Raw genomic sequence first — 12,402 nt, forward strand, 5'->3', positions numbered from 1 at the left:
AAGTCTATGCTTCTTAAGTAACACATGGTTGTGCTGTAAACTGATGTTTATAGTATTTTATTTATAGTCAATCATCAGCTGGTCTTGGAGGCAAAAGCAGTTCAGCTGGCTTCAGTGCAAACCATGTAGAAAAAGGCAATTTCACTAGATTAAGGAGTAGAGCATGAAATGGGTAGGAGTGAGGAAGAAAGGCTCTTGCCCTACTCTCTACCCAGATTTGTCACAAGATTGATCCCAGACATATCTCCAAGGATTCCCAAAGCTTTTGATGGGTATCTTTCTTTCTTTCCAAAAGAATTGATATAAAGACATTTGATCTATACTATACACTATATAACATTAAAGGTTTGCATTTCAAGGATATTTTGACCTGAATTTGATTCAGAACCTCCCTCAAAAAAGTGAAAAACCCCAAAATACAACCAAACTAAACCAAACAAAAAAAAAAAATAGAAAAAAGAAAAGAAAACAAAAAAACCAAACCAAAACAAAACACCCTAAACATGATAGTGCTGGTTTATGGCAAAGATATTAGTCCTTAGATTTACAAAGTGCTTCTGCCCTGTCACAGTCAGACTGGATTATGTCTTTCTGCATGGGTTATTTGGAGTGTGAATTCAGCATTACTGGAAAATAACAAAGGAGTTATTATTTAGGAACAATGCTGTTGTTGATTGGATTAATGTTATTATTTATATTACTATCATATTGCAAGCATTACCTTGTTCTTATTGCTTTGTCTTTCCTATAATTTTCCCACAGATTTGATAGCAATAATAAGGATGGGAAGGGGGAGAGGGATGTTAATATAGAATTAATTAGTCAAGTTCTTTTGTATAGCCTATTCTGTGACTGGGCTTTCACAAAAATATGACTTTTCAAATTGGTGAGGACTGCTTGGACTTCCAGAGATTTCAGGCATTTTAGTTCCATCTACCATTGGAATTTGCATCCAGAGTTAATGATGCTTTTTTCAGCTTTATCTTAAATATTCACCCAAAAAGTCCATTAACCAAATGAAACAGTGAAGCAGATAAGAAAATGGGTGATATGTGCATATATGTGGTCTGTGGACATAATTTTAAGCCGTTACCATTTCACTTATATCCAAAGGACAAGAATCATAGTACAGGACAGAATCACAGTAATACTTGTAATTTACTTTTATTGCTTCACAGCTCAGGGAGTAAGATTCCCTCTATTTTATGAAGCTTCTGCAAATATTCTCCTTGACTTGATAAAAATGGATTAAGAAAACCTTGATCTGTCTCCTGGCTTATTTTAAAGTTTTCAGCCACCTTTTCCAGTTGATTTTCTAGATCTCAACAGAGAACCTCCAAAATTAACTGCAAATTTGTAATTAAATGTTTTCTAATAAAACAATTCTTTTTTCTTAGACATCTAATATTAGAGTGAGTGGACTCTTTTTTCTTGCTCTTTAGATTATCCTTTGGGATTTTTAGTCCAAATTAGAGATTAAAACCTCCATTCTTAGGGAAAAGTTTGCCTTTTAAAGAAAGACAAATGCAGAATTAATTTGTTTAGTTTTATTAATTTTCTCAGCCTTCAGAAGATTATTTTTTTAATCCAAGCTAGTCACCAAAGCTATGGTTACAGAAACAGAAGCAAAAATAGAAGTTTCAAAGAGCAGATTGCCACAAGTGTATAAAAATGGGATGAATGCTTTACTCAAGGTGCTGTTTTCTACTAACTGCAGACAAAGAAACTGTGTGTTAAAACCTAATCCCTATGTGTGAAATGTTCTGTCTCAATTTATATTTCATTTGGAGAAAAATCAGCAGCGACAAGAATGGTTTAACTTTCTATTTTGTCATTTTTAAAGCAAAAGTTTTATGCTCTTCAGATTTTGTCCTCAAGGGAAAAAAATGAAAATAAAACCACCAAAAAAAAAAAAAAGACCAAAAAAAAAACCACAGAAAAAAACATCCCTAGAATTATAAAAGGTGTTGTTTCTATTACCAGAAGGAAGCATTTTTTGAAGTCTCAGAAATCCTCAAAGGAAGGGGAAAGAATCTTTGTCTGGCAAAGTTTCTTTGTCGGGCAAGAGCCAGAGCTGCCATCCCTGGATGGATGGGCTGGGGAGTGAGGGGTGCAGTGCTGTCTGCGTTAAGAAGCCTCCAGCAGGTGCCAGGCAGGCCCTGCAGGGCAGGGAGGATCAGCTGTTTGCCCCTCAAGCAGATCTGGTTTGTGTGCTGACCTCCCCACAGGTGGCTCCGTGTGGGGTGACCTGGCTCAGTCTCTCTTGCTGCCCGCAGGAGCAGGTGACACCCAAAGACTCCGGGATGGGGACACAGGAATTCTGCTGCTCATCCTCTCCCTCATCCTCCATATCCCTCTCCCCCAGAACATTTTTACTAGCTTGCAAGGTAGACCTGCACGGTGAAAATACATTTTGATAAAAGTTGTGATTGCAATATATCACCAGTATAGATCATCCTTTATTTACAGAAAGAATTTTAGCGAGGTGGGTAGAAAGCGGCAAGTAAATTTTCAGATTTCTCTATTACCTGCTAAGCATTTTACTAGAGGTTTTTTTTGCCTTTTTATAAAGACAGATAAAATCTTTAGAGTGTATCTAATGGATAGCTGTACCAATGTTCCCAGGGGATTGTTAACCTTAAGACAGCACAAAGCACCGCCACTGCTTAATTGGAACAGTATTAGCAAACACTGAATTTAATTGGGAAGCATTGGACTGAAGCAAAGAGGTTTTCTAGTGTTTGCCCAGGTGTTTGAATCAGGGTTCTGGAATTGTGTTACAGAAGTAAAAGATTCAAAGAGAAACGTAAGTTGTTGTATAAAAAATTTATTCTTATAGTTCAAACTACTGTATTCAGTTTGTTTTTTTTTATTTTATTTTTTGCTTCTTTAGATATGGTGGGCTGAAATGTAACGATGTTGTTGACTTGATGCATATGTATGCTTAATACTGTTATTGAGAATAGTCATTAAAAGCAATTAGGGACCACCTTCCTAACTTTACTCTTGTGTATTATCTCTTGCTTCATGGGTAAATTGAAATTTCAGACATTAATGAAATATAGCAAATTAGTAGATAAGGTAAGTATTATCTACCAGCTGTGGCTATATTAATATATTGCTAGTTGGCTTTTTAATGGTAAAACTGTAAATTTCAATGGCAGAATGGGGAATCCTCCACTTTTTTATTTTACTCATAAAAGAGCCAGAACTAGTCAGAACTAAATGGGAATTCACAGTATCAAAGCTCAATACATTGGTCTTGTAGTATCAGTCAGAGATGGGAGAATTTCCTCCTGGAAGTCATGCACAGTCTCCAAGTTGCTGAGATTGGGTGTGTGTGTTACACATTGAAGTGCTTTATCCTTTTATTTAAAACATATGAATATCTAAGATAACTTAGTCCCTACAGCCACCAAAAGAGCCTGCCCCTTTCTGCAAGAAACTTATTTGGAGCTCAAAAACTTCTTCTGTGACAAGTGCCATGATGACATGGTGTCTCTAGCTGAGAAAGTCCAGTGCTTTTGTGTTGTAGATAAATATAATAAATACTGGGAGGTTCTGCAATACTGTTGGAGGAATAAAGGAGAACAATGGTGCATTAGATTTTGCCATTTAGCATCCCTCTCATTTTGTCCTATTTATAGAACTAATTTTCTATCAATATTTTAGCAAGTGGAATAAAGGATTCAGATGCATGTTCCCCTCAGGTTATGTGCAAGTAGCTGATCTGTGCTCCTGCAACTGAGTTTATAAGCTGAGTTTTGGAGCTTGCTTTTCATTTCTCTCCCAACAATGTTCGTGGAGCTTCATAAAATTGTTTCTGATTTGCATTACTATAACATAAATGAGAATTTCAAGTGCTCTGAGCTCTCTTTGCTGTATTTGCTGAGAACATAATTTCTTCTTTGCCAAAAAAAAATCCCCAGAAGAAACAATGGAATAGATTTCCAATTCATAATTTTTTTTGCTGATTTTTGTCTCCTTACTTTTCTCTAATTTGTATCCTCTGTCTGTCTCAGGGTGCTTAGATAACTCACAGGACATATTGGAGAGATTTACAGTTTACTTACAGATTACCATCTAAGCTGTTGCTTTCAAGTTTTATTAATAATGTATTATGTTTTCCATTTATGATCTACATTTCTTTTGTGGACTTTGCTGAAAGTACATTTGGAGGGGAGAAAAAAAAAAAGCATGTAAAACAAAATGGAAAAAATCCTTTTGCAAGTGATGGTGTATAACTTTTTTGTAAAAAAATGTTGTCAATCTGCAAGTTCTCATCTTATGTAAATCTAGTTATCTGTACCAGAGGAAGGTTTAGGCTAAACATATCAATGACTGTGAAGTAAACATAGCTTGTCCAAAGTTAAAATACAGGAATTTTTCTTCTTGATGCCAACAATTCCATGCTGCTCTGAACCATGAAGGAGAGGTAAGAAAATAAACACATATTCCTCACATAATGTTAATCAGACTTTTGGGTGAAAGACAAAGAATTTGCAGCATTTCCACTTCAGTGCTAGCAAATAACCAACATACTTCAGCTTCTCAGTCCTCTATGGTATGTTCACTCTCTGTGAGCACACAGTAAATGACTTAATTTTTATTTGTCCTTGGTGCTAAACCACAGAGGGGATTGCAAAGGTGCACTGGGGGTGGGGGGCCAGAATCATCTTGTTAATGGAAACAGCAAAGAGCTGGAGGCCAATAAAGCCTCTGCTCTGTGTGGCTGGGGTCAAGGCACCTGCTGCCTTTTCCATCATCCTTTGACACAGCTCAGAAGAAACAGACCTGAATCTCACTGAAAATGAAAACCTGGTTTTGGATAAGGCTTTAATAACAAGTAAATAAAATTAACCAACCTTTTAGGAAATTTCATTCCAGCTGTGATGCATTTACACAAAGTAGGAGAATCCCAGATTATAAGATCATCTGCCAAAATTAGAAAAAAAAAAAAAAAAAGGTGAACTTGATGCACTTCTTCAATTCCACTGTCCTTTTAAAAGTCTAAATTCAATGTACCTGAATTTCTAGTGGGCAATTTGGCTTAGCCAAAACAACAATTAGGTGTCTTTCAGCTCCTGTGTAGGGTAGAACATGTGTTGTGCTTTTCTGACATTGCCAAAGTACCATAATTATGACTGTGAAATTATTTTGACACTTTTAAAATATGAGACATCTAGTAGGAAATGAATTTATTAGCTGTGCTATATGAAGTGTGCTAAAAGGAAAGATACAGCTGATATTATAGATTTATCAGGAGGGAAGAGAGGTGACACAGAGATGATGCAGCTACTCCTGGTCAACAGAGGAGAGAGTTAAACGCCAAGCATAACTGTTTGTGTACATATTTTTATTTGGCTGATTTGTTGATTGATTTCCTGACTGCAGTGAGCACCCGAGGGCTGTGGGAGTTGTTGGCTGTGTCAAACAGGGCTGGTGGGGCTCCAGCCTGGACAAAGCTGCCTGCCTGTGGCAGAGCCGTGCTGTGCGAGTAAGTGCAGCTCAGCTTTCCCACAGCCAGGGCATCCTGCTGTGCTGCACTGCTGAAGGGGAAGATTTCTGTGCTAAAACTGACAGGCACCTCCACTTCTTCTACATGACGCTCCCCTGCCTCTTCCTCTCTTGCAAAATCCTTAGAGATCTGTGGAAGAAGCATCAAGGATTCATTTTGTGCTCATCATTCTAATCCTGCCCCTGTGCTAATCAAGCCTGTATGTTTGATAGCATTTTTATTATTATGTAATTGCTCACTGGTTTTTGTTCTTCTCATTGTTACTGCCATTGCTCCCCCTCTAAAAATATTTTAATTTACGTCAGTTAATTTCAGGTTCACTTTTCACACAAAATAGAAAAAAAGATGTCCTAAACTGTTTACAGTCTAGAGACAGAGAAAGAAAAAATGACAATTGGTTGGTTGGTTGGTTGGTTGGTTGGTTGGTTGGTTGGTTGGTTGATTGGTTGGTTGGGTGGGTGGGTTTTCTATGTGAGTAGGTAGCAGGGACCAGAAGAGAACAGATATATATGCAGAGAGAACCAGTTTGTATTGAGGAACATTAAAAAGACAGTTGAAATTTCAGGGTTGTTAAGTTTGGATTAATTCTCATCTGATCTTCTGGACTGAATAATCTTTTCGTGTCTAGAGTCCATTAGGTGCACACTGGAGCACAGCTCCCAGTTACTTTCAGGTTCCTGGTCATGCACTCTAAAACTGTTTCACAATATGAGTCAAAGCAGAAATGAAAAAAATGGGGGAGAGCATAGCAGCGAGGTTAAAATCAAAATTATAATGATTTGTACATTTAGAAAATAGGACAAAATTAAATTCTTTGTCTCAGTTCCTCTAGAACTCTTTGACCAGGATTAATTTTGAGTCTAAAATTATTTAATACTTATTATTTAGTAAAAACATTCACACAAAAAATCATACTTATTTAGCAGTGCGACAAATATACTGAAAGATACCCTAGCATATCAATTTAAGGCAGAGAAAAGGTGTTTTGCATAATTCCCAGGGAAGAATATATACACAATCAATCCTGGTTTCCACTCCTGCTAAACAGGACTGTCAAATGATCCCAGTTTGCATGCTTTGTGGTTTATTAAAGGAATTTAATTTTTATGAAAAATCATTATTTGTTATGTAATTTTGTTTTCTTCTTTGCTGATGCTTACACATATATGAATATATACAATATTTCTGTTTCACTGTTATGCTCTGAAAAGCTGAACAGACAACTGCTTTCAGTATTTTCTTTGGCTATCTGAAGTTTAAGTATTTTGCTGTGGCCAACACTGCCTCACAAAATTCAATCACACTGCACCTGTCAAGAATTTTGCTTCAGTGTAAGCCTTTAATTTTAGCTAAAATTCTTTCCCCATAATGGCTTATAAAGCTTTAATCTGCATGAATACACTCAAAATTTCAAGCAACTAAGATTAAGGAAAGTGTTGGGAATCTGGTAAAAGAGAATAACAAAAACTGAGAAAAATGCAAATTTCCCTGACACTATGCAGTGTCTCCTGATTCTGCCAAGTCTAGCAATAGCGCATCCAAAATATTTCATGAAGCTTTATCCAAAGCAAAAAAAATCTCCCTTAATTCCAGTGGTCTTGAATGTTTGATTTTTTAAAAAATGTGAGGTAACAAAAGAATATCATTGTCAGGCACATAGATTTATTTCACCAATGTAACAAACTATAGGTATATTATGGCTGTACCACTAGATTTTGATTTACTTTTAGTGAAGAAATGTAGTACTGTGAATTTTTTGTCATCAGCCAGAATCCACTGCTTGGCTGAGAATGGTAGGAGTAAAAAGTTTTAAATGAGGCAAGGACTTAAAATCAGGAGCAGGAGCACACTTTAACTGATGGGACCTGTTAGAAAACCTATTTCTTAAATAATTTGAGTTTGATGGTTCTGAAATACATGTCAATATAGGCATTTATATAAATACTCATTGAAAATTAAAGGAATGTTCCCTAAAATAACTGGCTCAATATTACTGTCACTCTGTTTAAAAAAGAAAAGGGGAACAGTGGAGGTGCTGCTTCCTTTCAACTTTGAGCTATTGGAAAAGGTGGTTTTAGTTTTTCTAATCTAAACTAATATTGTGATGCCTTTATTCTACTTCAATCAAACTTCTTGTAAAACCCATGGCTACAGAAAGTCTGAGGTAGGTAACAAAAGCAGGACAATATGTAGTAAATCCTGCCCTTCTTAGCAATACTCTAAGCTCTGCCTATTGTAAAAATGAAAGTGTGAAACAGAATACGCACACCATTTACAATACATCAAAAGTAACGAAATGAACCCTTATCTACATTTCTGAGCAGGACTATCAGATAATAATCCTTCCTTCAAAAAGGAAAAGAAAACAAGAATCTGGTCCTTAAATCTTAGGCAAACTGAAGGGGATTGTAGTGTAACAAAACCTACAAAGGAAGTGTCTGGCAGCAAATCCTGTACCCAGAGCCATTCCCTTCCTGCACTCTCAGGATGGCACAGTGACCTCCCACAGCAAGTCTGTTTCTGAATTTAGGCAGATAAAACCTGGGCCCAGCCTTTGTAAAAGATTGCAATATTTGTTCTGTCCAGTCCTCAAAAGGCTCTTGGTTACTGCAGTTGTGAACATTTATTCCATATTTAACCATTTAGTACAAAATTATCTCAGATATAGCTCCACTAAAGTTGCTGAAAGCCAGAGAAAGAGCTGTCCTTGGTGAGGAATATTGAGTGAATTTTCAGGCAAAATCTCTGCCTAGAAAGAGCAAGGGCTGGGAGTATGCATCAGCAGTCTCCAGTAAAATGCATAGTAAAAATTCAGATCCCAAGATAAACTTCAGATGAAATTCAAATATATCGGGCATGAAAATATGTAATTTGTTGCTTTTCCCTGCCTACATATCATATATTTATAAGTTCATAGGGGGTTGCCTTCTAGGTTAAAAAAGAAATCAAACATTTTAGTTGGTAGGTTAAAAATGAGTTATTGAATAAGCAAAATAAATGAAGTTTGAACTCTCAACTGATTTGACTCTTGGAGTGTAATTTTGGGGTTTGGTTTCCCCTCCTTCCAAAGCATGTATATTCATTGCTTCCAGTGGTGTTAGCCTTGATTTACAGCAGTGTAACTGGGAGGAGATCTATCTCCTGATGGAGCACTATCTCACATTTCTCCTATACACATGCATCATCAGCCTGGGACAGCTAATGACTACTGGGGATGATGATCGGTAAATTAAAAATTCTCTAATGAGGCTTTGATATGGCACAGGGTAATGGCTCCAAAGGAGACAATATGCTCTGCTGGGTCATTGATTTGTTCGCTACAAATTCTCTTTGTGTGCCATAACATTAATCAGCTTTAATGGCTCTGATGGAGGCATATTAATTAATTGCAGCTCCTTTAATAACTCCCTGATTATGTATTTACCTGACCTAGACTGTAGTGTGAATTTTAGAAACTCTTTAATTATGTTTTACACAATAGTGGCTCCTAGGGAGACTATAAATAGTGTGTTGCAGGTACTCTTATTTCCAAACATTATTCCAAAGGTTATTTGACAAACATTTGGCTAATTTTAATTCGCTTACACTGTTATATTTTGAAAGTTAGTTTCATTAGTATAAATCAAATCCATGATGGAAAGACAAGCAAGAGCTAAGGGTAAAATATCTGGATTATTTGTAACTTCAGCTCCCGGAAGACCCATTTTTTGCACAAAAAAAGCTACATCCTTGGTATACAGATGGCCCACAAAGGCACCATGCGAGACCTTTAGCTGATCAAAGGGAAGCATTCTCCCTCTGTCTCCATGAGCACTGAGGGCTCTGTTAACTCTAACATCCTTCCAGAAAACCCTGCACTGTGCTGCCCAGCTCCTCGGTGGGGACGGAGTGCTATTGAACATTACATAAATCCATTTATTATATATATATTTACTATCATCATTTCAGTTGCATGCATTTGTGCTCGCAAAATTCCATGAAGATTCGAAATTCCCTCACGTTTAGGTCTAAGTTCTTCCATTTTGTTTTGGCAAATTTCATTTCCCATGATTCGTCTTGAAATTTTTATCACTGGTAAAATTGCCTGCCTTTTTTCTTCATCTCTATCCAATTCTCACATATAAATCAATAAATAAAATAATGGTATTTGGCCAGTAAAGAAAAATGTAGATTGAATTTTTTTCTATACATTTCAGTATTGATTTCAGTCTTGGAACTCCAAAAGTTTAATTCTTATTCCTAAACTCTCTTCCTCAAAGTATCTTTAGGAGACTAAGGGAGCATATTTTTTTTTTGTTTCTTTAACAGCCATTGTCCACTCAATGCCACTATGGGAACAGAATAGAAATTCCAGCATTATACAAGAAAATAAGAATTAAACCAAACCTATTTAAGCAAGAACAACCTTCAAAGACCAATGTTTTAACGCCCATCATTAAGATAATTGAGTTTATAAACAAAATCATATATATATACATTCACATTTCATTCACCTGGACTGAAATTTAACATTCTGTGTGATGGCATATGGGAAATAAAATAGAGAAAAAAAAAGAAAATATGATGTGTATGAATATTGTGGAGTGACTGTAACTTAGGAAAGGTAACAGGCAAGACTGATGGGAAAAGTACTTGAGAGATCCAAAAGAGACTGCTTTTAAAATTCCAGAATATCACTCAAAACTCACTTCATTTAATATCTTCAGTGGGGGGGTGGGAAGGTGGAGGGGGGACGAGGAGCAGTATGTGGCTAAGTTTAAAATAACACAAAACTGAGATAACATTGCAGAAACAGGAGAATAGCAAAAGAACTGCATTCAGAACAGAATGGATGAGCTTGAGCTGGCAACTGGAGTAATAACAAGAGTTTAAAATATAAGGAGGGAAAAATAAAAGTACTTTGAAGCTAATAAAATATAAGCACCATTATAAAATATAAAGAAACACATACATGCCAAAGAAATACATAAGAGAAAAACCCCACTATGTGAAAAAACTGACCTAAAAATATCCACAAATGCATTTTAAAATTCAAAGGAGGAGTTTCTAACTTCCACTGCAACTAAATCCAAACAAAATCTTTCACTTGGAGGCAAGTAAATCCCATTGGATTTATCACAACCCTTCTGAGAGGAAAGAGAAAATGCAGTGCACACACTGTGGCTTTCCTTGATAGCCCAGAAGGGCCATGTTTCTGTTTTTCTCAATGATTTTTTATGTGAAGCAGCTACTTGAAAGCTCAATTCCCACATCCATCAGGCTTTAGAATCACTGCCTGTTTTACCTGTTCTTCATGAGGGAGAGAAAAAGCTTGGTGTCTTCAGCATCTTGCATTCCATATGGCACTAATATCTCCCTTTGTAGCATCATGACTAATTGGACAGTTAGAGAAGAAATAAGTCAACATCATCATGAAGTCTTCAGGATCTTGTCTTTTCTGTTAAGCAAACATGAAAAATGACTGTAGATATAAACAGATATAAACATTTGTTGGTGTACATCTTTCAGGAACTGTGGCTTTTTGTGCCTCTGCAACAGAGAATTTCTCAGAAATAATAACTGCATTTGACAAACAGTGCCATGCACTTCAGTAATCAGCACAAAGCATGACTCTTGGCAGGAGTGTCAGGAATTTTATTATAAGCATTTCATTTGCCTTGTAGTTCTAGAAAAGCATATGTTGTGTTCTGGCAACAGGTTATATCTTTTTGTTGTGGTTTTTGTTTGTTTGTTTGTTTGTTTGGGTTTTTGTTTTCTAAGATCTCTTGTAAGGTTATTTCTTTTATTAAAAAGAGAAGAAAAAGAAAAATACTGACTGAATGGGTTTATACTAGATTTTTTATCAATGTTATAAAATCAGTGTATGAACCTTGCTAGAACAATCTCCTTCAATACAGATTGCTTAAATATAAATCTAAACCCAGAATTTTACTATTTCAACCTGATAACTGAGGATGTTCTATAGAAAAGGTCACCAAATACATCAAATTAATGAGTGGAAGGTGAAGAATGACCTATATATAGGAAAAATATGAGCTTGCTTTTGATCTTGTAAAAATATTTATTTATGATAATTTATGTGGACAGAAGATCTTTGCTATATTTTTAATTTCAACCTAAATGAACCATGTATCTCTCTTTATATATCAGAGTCCTGCAATAACAGTCATATCTGATATTTAGTTTTCTGAAGATGGGCTTTCTGAGCAGTGCAGTGTAGTCACTCATTTTCTTCTGCCTGCATTTTATAAACGGGCAACATGTAAAAACAAGTTTAAGATAACTGTTTATCAAACCAAAGACCATTACATATTATGTGCTTCTGCATCTACCTCTGCACACTTAGTTAAAGAAAATGAAAAGGAGGTCATGAAAATTTGTTCAGAAATTAGATCAAAAAACAGCAGACTGGATTACATGAAAGCATATAAAAAGACTCAAGTTTCATTAGTGAAGTAAGACCTCAGCAAATGAGGATTATACTGAAATCCAAGAAGAAAATAAAGTTTGGAAAACAAGGAACTTTAAAAAAAGGACTCCTGATGAAATAGCTAACTCTTGATCAATACAAGAAGTCAGGAATGAGTTAAAGTGAGAAAATGTCATTTACAAAACAAAGGAATTAATTGTTTAGGAGTCCTTTTTATGGATATCACCTGAAAACTGCATTTACTTGGAGTGTAACAGTCCAGCTGTTACAGTTCTATTTATGGAGTCCATCAGTAGCATGCCAGAGACTCAGGTAACCTGAATGATGAAGAAATGTCAGTCTGGTGCTGTGGCTCAGCAGTTCAAAACACAAGGCTTGTATCAAGACCAAATCATTTTCTCTGAACCTGGTTGTTTCATGTCAGTCTTTAAAGGATTATAACAGTCCCAAAGTC

General features: G+C 36.0%; 1 long non-coding RNA gene across 1 annotated transcript in view; it reads right to left on the reverse strand.

Annotated features, from left to right (window-relative positions):
* The window catches only part of LOC132079468 (uncharacterized), a 46,526-nt gene extending 35,529 nt beyond the window's left edge, over positions 1-10,997 (reverse strand). Inside the window, exons 1-2 of the long non-coding RNA XR_009419414.1 lie at positions 10,803-10,997; positions 4,866-4,935 (exon numbers count right to left, since the gene is read on the reverse strand). This is a non-coding gene — a long non-coding RNA (uncharacterized LOC132079468). The remainder of the gene's footprint in view (positions 1-4,865; positions 4,936-10,802) is intronic.
* Between the last annotated feature and the right edge of the window lie 1,405 nt (positions 10,998-12,402).

Source organism: Ammospiza nelsoni, chromosome 1 (assembly GCF_027579445.1).
Source record: "Ammospiza nelsoni isolate bAmmNel1 chromosome 1, bAmmNel1.pri, whole genome shotgun sequence".
In the NCBI taxonomy this organism is placed as follows: domain Eukaryota; kingdom Metazoa; phylum Chordata; class Aves; order Passeriformes; family Passerellidae; genus Ammospiza; species Ammospiza nelsoni.